General features: G+C 41.7%; 1 long non-coding RNA gene across 1 annotated transcript; it reads left to right on the top strand.

Annotated features, from left to right (window-relative positions):
- The first annotated feature begins 873 nt into the window (after nucleotides 1-873).
- Nucleotides 874-9,118, top strand: LOC110350489 (uncharacterized). The gene is made up of 3 exons (XR_002397076.2): nucleotides 874-4,245; nucleotides 5,174-5,390; nucleotides 8,864-9,118. It is a non-coding gene; the product is annotated as an uncharacterized LOC110350489 (long non-coding RNA).
- Nucleotides 9,119-10,905: the final 1,787 nt, after the last annotated feature.

Below are 10,905 nucleotides of genomic sequence, written 5' to 3'. Positions count from 1 at the left end.
CTTCTTCATTCAACTTTGGTAATTCATATGTATCTAGGAATCTGTCTATTTCTTCTGTGTTTTCCATCTTATTGGAGTATAGCTTTTCAAAATAGATATTGATGATCCTCTGGATTTCTGCTGGGCCCATTGTAATTTCATCCTTTTCATTCCTAATTGCATGGATTTGGGCCTTTTCTTTCCCTTTTTTGATAAGGTTGGCTAAGGGTTTGTCAATTTTGTTTATTCTTTCAAATAACCGACTCTTGGGTTCCTTAGTCTCGAGTGCATTGACTTCTGCTCTGATCTTTATAATTTCCTCTCTTGTATGAGCTTTTTGTTTGTCCTGTTCTTCTTTTTCTAGAAGCTTGAGGTCAGCATTAGGTTGTTTAATTGGGCTCACTCTATTTTCCTAATATGAATATTCACTGCTATGAATTTACCTCATAAAGCTGCTTTCATTGTGTCCCACAGATTCTGATATGTTGTATTGCCATTCAATTGTAGGAACTGTCTGATTTCTTCTTTAATTTCCTCTGTGACCCATTGGTTATTTGGAAGTGTGTTGTTCAATTTCCATGTGTTTATGAAATTCTTGCAGTTTCTTTTGTTATTGATCTCCAATTTCATCTCACTCTGGTCTGATAATATACAAGGGATAACTTCAGTTCCTTTGCACTTACATAAACATGTTATATGAGCTAGTATGTGATCTATTTTGGTGAATGACCTGTGTGCAGCTGAAAAGAATGTGGGGTAGAACACTCTATAAACATCTGTTAAGTTCATTTGTTCAAGAGTTTGATCAAGTTCTAGTGCTAGTATTTTGATATTTCTAGTATTTTGTTGCTTATGTTTTGTCTAGTTGATCTATCTATTTCTGACAGTGGGGTATTAAGCACTATTGTATTAGTGCTTATTTGATTTTTCATGTCCATTAGTATTTGTTTTATATAGTTGGGTGCACTAGAGTATTTGTTTTATATAGTTGGGTGCACTAGTGTTTGGTTCATATATGTTCATGACTGTCATTTCTTCCTCTTGGATTTTTCCTTTTATGAGGATGTAGTGTCCTTCTTTGTCTCTCTTAATCAGTGTTGGTTTGAAATCCACTTTATCAGCAAAGTGGATAGCTACTCCTGCTTTTTTTTCAGGTTCCTGTCACATGGAGTATTGTTTTCCACCCCTAACTCTTAGTCTATGAGCTTCTTTCTTAATTAAGTGTGTTTCTTACATGTAGCATATTGTTGGATCTTGCTTCTTGACCCATTCTGCCAGTCTATTTCTTTTGACTGGTGAATTGAGACTCTTAACATTGATGGTTATAACTGATACATTTTGACTTATCATTGTCATGACTTTTTCTTTTTGTTGGATTCTCCCCCTTTGCATTTAATTTCTGTTGTGCCCAATGGGCTGCTGGGCTTCCTGGGATTGTGATCCTCATTGTCATTTCCTAGGATATTGTCTACAATTTTTTAGAATGCTGGTTTGGTATTCATGAAGTTCCTAAGGTGCTCTTTGTCATGAAAGTATCTTATTTCTCCATCAGTTTTGAAAGATAGTTTTGCAGGATACATCAATCTGGGTTGGAGGCTGTTTTCCTTTAGGGCTTGAAATATGTCACTCCAAGCTCTTCTTGACTTGAGGGTTTGCATTGAAAAATCTGCTGTGACTCTGATGGGCTTTCCTTTGTATGTGATTTGTTTCTTTTCTCTAACTGCTTATAGAATTTTGTTCTTTGGTTTGGTTTCTGGAATCTTAACTATTATATGCCTATGTGTAGATTTTTTTTTTTTTAATCAAGGCTAGTTGGAGTCCTAAATGCCTCACTTATCTGTATGTCAAGTTCTTTTCCCCCGCTTGGGAAGTTTTCTCCCATCACTTCTGTGAACAGTTTTTTCTATATCATCTGCACTCTCTCCTGTTTCTTCATTGGCTCAGATCAGTCTTATATTATTCTTCTTTGCATCGTCTAGCAGCTGTTGGGTTGGTTTCTTGTGGTCCCTTACTATTTTAGAGAGATTTTTCTTTTCCTCCTCACTAATTGCAATCTTATCTTCTGTATCTGAAATTCTGTCCTCACATTGACTCATTCCGCTGCATAAACTTTCAGTGGAGTTTTTAATCTCCTGGAAATCTGTTTACATCTGTTTTGTGGATCCCATTTGTTTCCTATGTTGGGATTCCATCATGTTCCTCAGCTCCTCTATTTTTTTATCTGTGTCCTCTCTGGATTTATTAATCATGTCTTGCACTATGGGCACAATCTCTGCTGTTATCTGAGAAATTCTTTCTGATTTCATTTTTTCCAGATCCTCTTTCCTTGCCAGTTCAGGGAGTCCAGGTGGTTGAATATCAGATTGTGCCATCTTGTTTCCCTTTGGGATTGTTTTAGGTGATCTGGAAGTCTGGTTTTTAGATTTGTTTACATGTCTTCTCATTTCAACAGGGGGGTGGGGGGATTGTGCTGCTGGCACCCTTGCTGCTCACCTCCTCTGCACTGGGGGCAGTGGTATAGCAGCCTGGCAGTCTCCTCTTCAACGCCTGGGGTGGCTCTGCTCCTCATTGCTGGGGGAGGTGGTATGGTGGCCCAGAAGGCTCACCTCCTCCTCAACACTGGGGTCCATGGTACAGCAGCCTTGAAGGCTCCTCCTCAGTCCTGGGGGTGGCTCTGTTCCTTGGTGCTGGGGGCCGTGGTACAGAGGCCTGGAAGGCTCCTGGTTTTCCTTCTTGAAATCAGGTTCGAGTCACAAGCAACCTTCACTATCTCATATTTAAAACGTCATTCAATATGGAAATTTGGTAAAAAGCTTTTTAAAAGTTAATAACTATAATCTCCACCAGTTTCCTCTTGTGCATACACTAATTTACCCTATGACTTTTACTTTATTATTAGGTTTGCAAGTCTATCACTTTAAAGATTGACTATTTTCTCTAAGGCTATTACTTTAAAGATTTGTTTTGTTGTCAGATTCTTATTTCAAATAAAATAAAAATTTACCTGGAAGCTTGATCTATATGTCAGAGAAAAACAGAACCATCCTGCCTGATTTGGGAAGAAGTTTGGGTCTGGGGGTGCAGGATTTCCCTGCAATCCTGAAGCAGCACTTTCTACTCAAATTATGGTCCATGGACCTATAGCATCAGTCTCAGGTGAGAGCTTACTAAAAATTCAAATTCTTGAATATTGGAGTTTTTTATGAACAAAATCCCTGGTAATCTGATGGTGTTGGAAGTTTCGGTAGCACTGTTTTAGGGTATATAAGTCACCTGGAACACTTGTTAAAACACAGATTCTGGCCACATCAGTAGGTAAGTGGTGGGATATGAACTTTTACATGTTTGACAGTTTACCAGGTGATACTGATACTCTCAGTCTTTGGACTACTACACATTGAGTACCAAGAAGCTAAAGCTGTAATTTTCCAATATTAGTGAACATCAGAATCATGTGGAAGGTTCGTTAAAATGTGAACTACTGAGAGTTATCTCAAAGTTTCTGATTCAGCAGGTGGTATTGATGCTGTTTCTCTAGGGAGCATTGTCTGGGAAATTCCAGATTAGAGGACTTGGCTCATAATTTAAGATAAAGCTATCACTGGGTAAGCAGGAGTACCTTGATTTATATTTTTGAGCAAAAGGGATAAAAACTGAGAAGAAAAGTCCTTTCTTTGAAGGATGTTAGAATCTAACTCAAAACAAAGAAAAGCAAACACCACATTATGATAAATACTAAAATAGAGACCACCTGCATGGAGCTGAGAAAAGCAATTAACTCCATGTCTGTTGGCAGGTGTGGGAGGGGCTAGGGAAGGGGTCACCTCGCTGTCGGACAACTTGAGCAGAACACAGAAATGGTCTGATGGTCCACATGATCCTTGATCCACACAAGGCATATTCTTTAATTGGAGATTCTGATAACAGCCATAGGTTTTCCATTCAGTTATGCTTTTGTAATTACAAACAACCTCAGTGTCTCTTATGAGGCAGAACAGGGTGGGGTGTGGTGGCCGAATAGGGTTGGGAATCCAGGGGAGCAATGGAGGAAATGATAAGCCTGAACAAACTCACTCTCAGATGGGAGAGGAAGAGGCTGCACAGTCAGTCAAGGAAAGCCTGATGGTCTCTGGTTCTTCACCTCTCAGGTAGTAAAGCTGCTGTTCTCCCCACTTACAGGAGGAAATCCCCACAGCCCAGCTCTTACAAAAATGTAATTCTTAAGCCCTAGGACAGAGTGATGAACCTTCTTCCAAGGATGCCCAGGTATAAGTAGGCAGATTTTTTTTGACACAGGAGACTGCAAACTAAAATAATCTGGGTTAAACAGAAAGTTAAAAAGAGGGGAAAGGGGATAAATTTATTGGTTCATCTAACTAAAAGGTTTCGGGAGTGCTGCAACAGAAAGATACCAGGATTCCAAACCCTGTGATCAGGGTTTAATGAGCTTCTGTAATTAATTTTGCACATGATTTTTTTCTGTTGGTTTTATCAAAACAGACTTTTCCTATACAGGGGCAAAGTGATAACCACCCCCCTTTACCAGGGCCTTGATCCTATCTTCTGTATCACCTTGGAGGAAAAAGTGATTCTTTTCCAGTAGTTCTAATAAAATTCTCAAACTGGGACTGACTGGGCTTCTGGGGTTAAGAAGGTGGAAAATGCAACTGTCCAGGTCCAGGATGCTTGCTCACACATAGACCAACTCCCCTGATCACAGAGATTAGGACAGAAAATGAAATTAGAATGCTCATGTTTGGGGGGAAAAGAAAAAAGATACTGATTAGTCAAAAAGCCACAGCTGAGGGCTGGAGGTGTAGCTCCATGATAGAGCCATTACTTGCATTTTGGGGGTCCTGGGTTCCACCCTCAGGACCTGAAGGTTGGGTGGAGCCATTGTTGCCCACTACCAGGAAAAGTACAGGGCCTTTCCACAGGACTCAGGATCCACATTAGCATGTTCAGGGTATCATATGCCCCCCAAAAGGGAAAATAATTTACATGATAGTTAACTGCTTGTTTCTCCTTGAGTAAGAAACATACAATTAAATTGGATCAGCATAGTTCTGGGTGTGGTTGAAGAGATTTACTGAAGACAGAAGACCCACCCTGGGTATGAGTAGCACCACCAATAGTCTTGTAGCCTGAATGGGATAGAAGGGGAAAGATGGAAGGCCCACTTCTGTTTCTCCAGAGGAGCTCCAGTCTGCACCTTCACCTTGGACGATGTCTCCTGGCTTCCAGCATAGATCTTCCAGCCTTCCATCACTGACCCTTCAGCCACCTGATATGGACTTGCACAGGACATTACAGTGAACTCCAGGCCTTCAGTCTTTGATTGATCCTTTGGATCTCAAGCATGCAGACAGCCCTTTTGTTCTCTTCCACACATGACTCTGTAGGCAGCCGTTGTAAGCTTACCTTATAAATCATTATATATTTATGTACCTTATATTGTCTTTCTCTAATGAGCACTGACTGATAAAATATATTTCTCAAGTGTGTCCTGGGCATAGATCCAAAATTAGGTTCAGGATCCCCCAAAGTAAAGCCAAAGTCTTCCACTCATAGAGCCTACTTAAGTATAAGAAGTAAGTCTCTGTGCAACACCAATTCCTCAGATAACTATTTGCATAGACCATTCCCAGGTTTCATGTGAAACACAGTACTGGAAAGTGTCAAACAGCAAAACTTCTGAAAGTGTATTGCCTAGGTTCAAAGCTCCGCTGAATCTCTTCATGGCTGTATACCTGAGGCAAGTTGCCAGAACTGTGTTGCAGCTACCTCATTGATAAACTGAGCATAATAAGAGGACCTGCCTTTAACTGTTTGGGGGCAGGGAAGGTCATATAAGTTAATGCTTGTAAAGTGCTTTGAATGATGTTGATTTTCCAGGACAAAGTCACTTGTGCACCCTGGACTATCTCCCCTAGCCACAGAGTAAGAGGAAGTGCTCAGTAAATACTACAATTTAAAACTAGCTATAATTCTTGTTGCCACAGCCCCAACTCTTGTGGGAAATGGTGCAATACAGGACGAGAGCTCTCCCCACAAAGTAACAGTAAAAAGGAAGGCCCACAGGAGGTGTCTCCCCCATGTTGACATGCCTTGCCTAGGTCTGATGTGATCAGCAGTGTTAGAGTTTAGATCAAGAGTGTCCTCAGAAAGCTTCATGAATTCATAGGCAGATCTTTTAGAGGAGGATTTGACTCTGGGGATGCTACAGCTGACTTGCTTTTAGGAGGTGGGGCATGGTCAAGGGAGGTGGGTCCCCAGGGTGTGACCTGGAAGGCTGTATATCTCCCTGCTTCTCTCTCCGCTTTCTGGCCACCATGATATGAGCAGCTCCCCTCCACCAGATCCTTCCATCAAGCTATTAGTGCTGCATTTGCACCAGTCTACCATGCACTGAACTCCTGAAACATGAGCCAAATTGAACTCTCCTTCTTTAAAATGTGGGTATCAGGTATTGTGTCTCTGCAATGAGAAAGTGCTTAAGACAGGCAGTGACCAATTAATCTCAGTATTCTGTCTTTTAGATTCTGGCTTCAGGGCACTCTGTTCTTTGGGAATCTCAAAAGTGTCTCACAGGGGCTTTGTTGATGAGGAGTTTATCTCTCAAGGAAGACACTTGGGCTGGAGGGCTGGGGAAGAAGAGACAGCCAGGTATAGATAAAGTAATCTTCCCCAAATATCACAGTGGTCCTCAGTGTCTTGGCTGCCTGCTGGATCTCTGCACTCACATTTAGACCCATGCTTTACTGATATCACCAGGAAAAGAGGGCTTGTCTCCTTTCTCCCTGAAAACCTTAGAACCTTCCTCTCTTTATTGCTCCCTTTTTCTTTGTCTGGTCACACAGACACTCCCAGTCTTCCATGAGCTATCTTTCCATTTCTCTCTGCAAGATAGGTTTCTGTATCACAGCCACGAAGGGAGTGTGTGCACATGCACACATGCACGCACACACACACACACGCACACATTCAAACATGAGGGGCAAAGAACCTGTTATCGGTAGATCCTTACATGTTACTTCAGGTTAGGAGAAAAAGGACATGGAGAGTAGACTCATTATCCAAATAAATCACTTCCAAAAGAGAGGAGAAAGAGAGAACATTACACATTGCGTAGGAAGGTACTAAGTGGGTGGGGAGTTAGTCACTTCATTTTTCCAATGACCTCGTCTTCACTAGCTTCCTGCTGGAGGATGACATTTGATACCTAATCTTGACAAAAGTCATTATCCAAGGAAATTCTCTCTGGCTGACATTACCAATCTTGCTCCAGGTTGAGGTGCGATGTTATAGAAAATAACTACCTGTTCCCTGGTAAGGCAAAAGTTTTTATATGTTTAGTTATCTACTTTGTATCCTTCACCTTTGTTATTTTATTGCAATCCCATTTGTCCTCAAAGGTCATTTAAAGGCACTGCTTCATTCCCCTTGAGTTGTCTTCCTCTGCTTCCTCAGGAGTGGCTTTGCTCTCTTTATGCTCCTCCTGGGGTCAGGTACCGTGTTTGAGTACTTCTCCTGTTCCAACAGAGCAGTGTCGTGATATCTGAAATTAGGTACAATATTACAATGGGACACAGCTCCTAAATAACTCTTAAAAATGACTATGAGCCTGAAAGCACATGACACATGCCAGTGTAGACACCTCAGAAGATGAATGGGGCACCTTATTTATTTGCTGTGAAATGATGAAGTGAAATATAACAAGCACTCTGTAAGTAGTCAACATTGGGCAATTGTCAGTTAATATAACTGTAGATATGTTCCCCTTTCACATCCCATTTCTTATTCTTTCTCCATTTCTTGCTCATAGCTTTCCTCACCCACTCTCATTTATCGGTCTACATTCATCCAACTGAATTGGTGAAACCACAATGGTGGCCCTGTGAGATAGACTTTCCTAGGAGGTGGGAAGGGGGCCTAGGGATGAAGGGAGATGGGAAGGAGTTAGGAGAAGTGAAAAGGATCAAATGTGATATGTATATGGACCATTTCCACACGGTGAATGTATTTATTATATATGACAAACATATTAGTAAAAAATAAAAAACAAACAAGAGATACAATAATGGCCCTTTGTTAAGCTCCCATTGATGTCACACAGTAGTTAAGAACTTGGATTTTGAAGTCAGGCAGCACTGTTTCAAGTTCAACCCCACACTTTAGCTACTCTGGATCCACTCCCTCATCCTTCCCTCCATCTGCTGTGCTATTCCTTTATCTTAAGCAGTGTGTACTTCCCATTCACTTCACACTCATCCATGCAACTTGCTGCGGCTAATATTTGATATGAGTGGTAGTTCTGAGCCTGAGGCCTAGGTGGCCTCATATGCTCTACTTTGAGGCTTTGTCTCTACTGTCTCCATGGGAAGAACTCAGCTTGGCCTGTTAGTCCAAGAAGGATGAAAGACACATGCAGTGAAGCCACCCAGGCTGAGCCCAGCTTAGTGTGGCTGACTGGCCTCCCGGAAATCCACAGCACTGTAACCTAAATCCATGCTTCTGCTGTAGCCTCTGAGAAGATGTGGCCTCTGCTATACAGCATTATTGCAACAATAGCTAACTAAACTGTCTTTCAGCTTCCCAACTTGAAAATAAGACAACATAATTGTATCTTTTTAATAAGGCTTGGGTGACAGTGAGACGATGTGTATGAAGTGCTAAGCACAGTGCCTGATACACAAGAACCCATCAGTACTTACCTGTTATCATTACTGAGTACCAGGAGTCTGAGTTCATTACCTTCATCTATGTGTACCTCGTTTCCCACATGCTAAGTGGAAAGAGAGGAGGTGTAAGTAGGGGAAACTTAAAAGAAGAAGTAGTGAAAAATATTATACAAATCTGAACTTGTCGATTCTATTGCTTTCAGATAGAGGAGCAAGAGTGAGTTCCCAAGGGCCTGCTGAAGTGGCCCAGGAAGAAGAGAAGCTGGGAGATGACTGCTTTTTTGCAAACTCAAATCAGAAAATGTGCGTGTGACCACATGGCTTCTGTCAACAGATTAGGAAGGGAAAGCAGAAAGCTTCCCTCCAGGAGCTGAGATTACCGTGCAAACAAAGAGCCAAAGATGAGAAGATTTAGTTAGAAACCTGGGTCCAAAAGTAAAAATTCTTCAACCCTGGAATCAATCCTGTCTGTCAGTATTTGGTATGGTTTTAATGTGGCTCTTGCAATTCATCTCACACCTGGTGCCATCTCACATTTTTGTATCTGGAATCCCATGGGAGGGTTGTGGGGCAACCACCATGATAATGTCAGAAAAGGTTGCATCTGATCCACCCACCATGCAGAAGGCTGAGTCCCCAAATCTCTTTCATCAGGGTTTCTCTCCAGGGGTGAAGACAAAGGACATATCCAAACAGGTGCCATGGCAGAACCCTGATTCAGCTTTGTTTTCCTGGAGCCAGGCTGAAGCCAGGTGTTATCAGAGCCTTTCAGATGTGCACCTCTGAAAATCCAGGATGTGTGCAGAATGAACACACAAACCTATGTTCACTATGAGACCACAGAATGGGAAAGAAGTGGAAATACCTCAGCCATTCTTTATAGTGCTCTATTCATTTGGAAATATCGCTGTGTCCTCTCTGACCCCAAATAACCAGGATGTCAAAAACGGAAACCTGGAATTGCAAAGAGACATCAAAGACCATCTTTAATTAAATGTTATTTAGATCACTTTGCAAGGTGGTAATGGATTTCCACAGACTTTTCTAGACATTAGAAAAAAAAATTTGTACGAATTTTTCCAGGGAAATATTACATAAATTTTTAGATTTTAAAAATATTTCTCAGAAAGCCATAGCCCCCTTCCAAAGATTAAAAACTACCAAACTCAGAGGTATATTAGTTGAATTTAAGCAATGCAGCTACTTAGCTGAAATCAATTAATGAGAATATTTTGAGTTTATGTAGATAGTAATTCTTTTTTATTATTTCCAAGGAAAGCTGTAGAGAAACCAGTTATCTCATTCTTTTTCACGATGATGAGCCTGATATCTTCCCAAATCTTTTGTTTTTCTGGCCCAAACCTGACAACTAAGCTGCTATTAGCCAGTAAAGATGAGCCTCAAAGACTCAGTTATGTGTACTGGGCTTCTGAAACTGAGTTTAAATAGAAACCTATAGGTGCCTTCTGTGTCTTCAGTGTTACCTTAACACATCCTTAAAACTTCTCAACATGCTTGGAAGGTGGAATCTCAATAAACAATTGCTATAGAGAAAAAAAAAAAAGCCAAAGAACTCAGGGCTGTCTGCACTCCAGGGCTCTGCCTGTGCATGCGGCTTCTGCTTCATGCCCTCTGTCTAGTCCTTCATGGTGTAAATAAGGTTGGCGCCTCTTCCAGCGATCCCAAGGGCAGGAGCCTACTGGTGCCAGGCCCTCATTTACAGTAAGCAGTGTCTGTTACCAGCCTCAGGAGCAGAAGGCAGAAGTAATGATCACAGCTCTCTACACCAGTGGCCTCCCCAACCTAGTTACTTGTTTTTAATTAAGATGACAAAGCAACACCTTTTCATTTCCTTCAGGAATTGGTGAAGTCCCATTTGAAGGGGCAGGAGCAGTTGGCTCTGTGGGCCCAGATCTTTGATTCTAAAGATAGAAGTCCACACACACAAAAGAGATAGAAGTCCACGATGCCCAAGTCCTTGTTTTCCAGTTGGTGGCACGGAGGCAGGACAGCAGGCACCGCACATAGGAGGGTTTTCCAGGAGGTGGCAGTGCGCTCCAAGGCTGGGTTCTACCTTTTCCACCAACCAAACAATACTGTACTTGAGACATAGCATTATAATGCATTCCAGACCGCACAGCTGTGTCACCTTAGAATGCTTCTTACCGGTTTCAAAGTCATAGTCGCCAGGGTAGAGAGTGGGAAGTGAGTAGAAGGAAGCAGAGAAATGGGAGGGGGATCCTGG

The sequence above is a fragment of the Heterocephalus glaber genome, unplaced genomic scaffold, assembly GCF_053883595.1.
Source record: "Heterocephalus glaber isolate CG9 unplaced genomic scaffold, H.glaber_assembly_v1.0 deba00000621, whole genome shotgun sequence".
Lineage (NCBI taxonomy): Eukaryota > Metazoa > Chordata > Mammalia > Rodentia > Bathyergidae > Heterocephalus > Heterocephalus glaber.
The sequence above is the reverse complement of the archived record's forward strand: the minus strand, read 5'-3'. Positions and strand labels throughout refer to the sequence as shown.